Below are 2,587 nucleotides of genomic sequence, written 5' to 3' on the forward strand. Positions count from 1 at the left end.
ACCAATATGAGACAGAAACCGATTCAGCAGTTTTGTTCGCTACTACTATCAAACACAGGTCGAAGTTTCCATTCAGTCATTAATTCCAACTTTCAAATGTTGTTGTTTCAGCTTTCGCTTACTAGAAGCAACATAATACTCGCTGCAATACAGACCTCGGGAAACCCTCACCGTGAATAAGGTTCACTCACATATTTCACTACATTTTGCGTGGGATTGGAGATGAGGCTACTCGTTCTTGCTCAGTACTAGGCTGAAAATTAACGAAACTTCGTTACAAACGTTCACATGTTGATGTTTCCGCTTTCGCGTACTCGAAACAACATAATACTAGTCTTTGTAATTTAGTTTCATAATTTCAACTGTTCTCATGCAGAATTTTTGCTCATTCTTATCCCAAATTTTGACCTGGCTACTAGTTACACTCCTTGTACTTATTGCAAAATGACCACAAATTTCAACAGCTTTCACATGTTGCTGTTTCGGCTTTCGCTTACTACAGTCAACATAATACTCGTTGCAAAATAAGTGCTCGGCATCTGCAATTTTCCAAAGACGAAGTTTCGCCAGTTCAATTTTCGCTCGCCAATTATGGCTACTAATTCACACGGTACTGAGCTCAACAACATTAAATTTGTTCAGCAAGACTTTCACATGTTGATGTTTTGGCTTTCGCCTACTAGAAGCAACATAATACTCGTCTTGTTAGCTCATTCAATGAGAATAGCTTTTCCCGTTGAGAATTTTTGCCTTCAATTGGCGTTGTAGTGAGTTTGGCTACTCAGATCACCAAATACTTGTGACAATTCGAACCAGAAATGTTTTCAATTTTCACATGCTGATGTTTCGGATTCAACCTACTAGAAGCAGCATAATACTTGTATTCAACAATTTCTGTATCAAATCCCAGTTTTCTCTGGTGCATCTTTGCCAAACTATTCCAAACTGCCTGAGTCTGAATACCAATTACAGGTACTAGTAAATGCACGTTACTAAGGACTATATAGTTCTAGGTTACTGTACACAACGACGTTCACATGTTGATGTTTCAGCTGCCGCTTACTAGAAACAACATAATACTTATCGTGCATACCTTTCCATAACTTGTCCTTTTCAGATGCATTAGTTTCCCTTTGTCTTGGCTTCTACAGTCAGACTGGCTACTAGTAACAGCACAGTACTAATCACATATCGTTCTACAGTTTGCAGACAACTTTCACATGTTGATGTTTCAGCTTTCGCCTACTAGAAACAACATAATACTCGCTGTATACATTTGTAGTTCTCTATGTAACTTTCATGTGAAGAAGTTTCGCCAGTCTTTTGACTGTCTCAAATCTGAGTCATGCTTAGGCTACTAGTTGCTTCATAGTACTTATCGCCTCGAGATCATTGAACAAAACTTGATTTTCACATGTTGCTGTTTCAGCTTCCGCTTACTAGAAACAACATAATACTAGTCTCATTAAGTTCCGTCTCTTTGCAATTTTCTTATGAAGAAAATTCGCCATCACAATGACTCCAGCAGTTCTTGATCAAGGAATGCAATCATTGATCAGAATGCTATTATTTGAATCGGTTCTGCTTTAAGTGTTCCAATTTTATTGGAAGCACCAACAATAGAACATCAATGTGTTCAATCGAGAGTTATATAACCCTGAATCGGACGCAGTCAACAGCCGAAGCCGAGACCGCCTTTTGCGTTAGAGAGGTCGGTAAACAAATCTTGCGATTCATACCGAATTAACACATATAGCTGTGCTCCTCTTCGTAAAGCGAGCCAAGTGATCCCCTGTTGAAGGATGTATTTGGACCAATCTAGTAGCATTTGGTTTCCAACAAGCTCTCCCAAGTTAGCTTACTTATTGGGCTTTTCAACCAATTCGGTTGGCTACAAGCATCATCAAAGTACTAGCCACAGTTTGATCGCAAAATTCTACGACTTTCACATGTTGATGTTTCGGCTTGCGCTTAGCCTACTATAAGCAACATAATACTAGTCATATCATAGAGCGTGATCAGCTTGTGACGTTCTCATGATGAAGTTTCACCAACAGTGTCTCACTTCGAGCTTAAATCCAGCTACTAGTAACTACACAGTACTGACTGCAACGATAACTTTTATCTATACCTTTCACATGCTGCGCTTTCGGCCAGGGCCTACTAACGTCAACATAATACTCGATATAAACTTTTGTTCATGATGCAGCTTCCCCATGCAGAAGTTTCGCCTTCAAATGCTCTCTTGGCCATATGACGTAAGAAAAGGTTACTAGTAACATCACAGTACTAGCCACAGTTTGATTGCAAAATTCTACGACTTTCACATGTTGATGTTTCGGCTTGCGCTTAGCCTACTAGAAGCAACATAATACTAGTCATATCATAGAGCGTGATCAGCTTGTGACGTTCTCATGATGAAGTTTCACCAACAGTGTCTCATTTCGAGCTTAAATCCAGCTACTAGTAACTACACAGTACTGACTGCAACGCTAACTTTTATCTATACCTTTCACATGCTGCGCTTTCGGCCAGGGCCTACTAACGTCAACATAATACTCGATATAAACTTTTGTTCATGATGCAG

At 39.5% G+C, this 2,587-nt stretch overlaps 1 pseudogene; it reads right to left on the minus strand.

The window, feature by feature from the left end:
- Window positions 1-1,652: 1,652 nt before the first annotated feature.
- Window positions 1,653-1,804, minus strand: LOC142356727 (5.8S ribosomal RNA; annotated as a pseudogene).
- Between the last annotated feature and the right edge of the window lie 783 nt (window positions 1,805-2,587).

This window comes from Convolutriloba macropyga, unplaced genomic scaffold, assembly GCF_964194025.1.
Source record: "Convolutriloba macropyga unplaced genomic scaffold, txConMacr16.3 SCAFFOLD_4130, whole genome shotgun sequence".
NCBI lineage: Eukaryota > Metazoa > Xenacoelomorpha > Acoela > Convolutidae > Convolutriloba > Convolutriloba macropyga.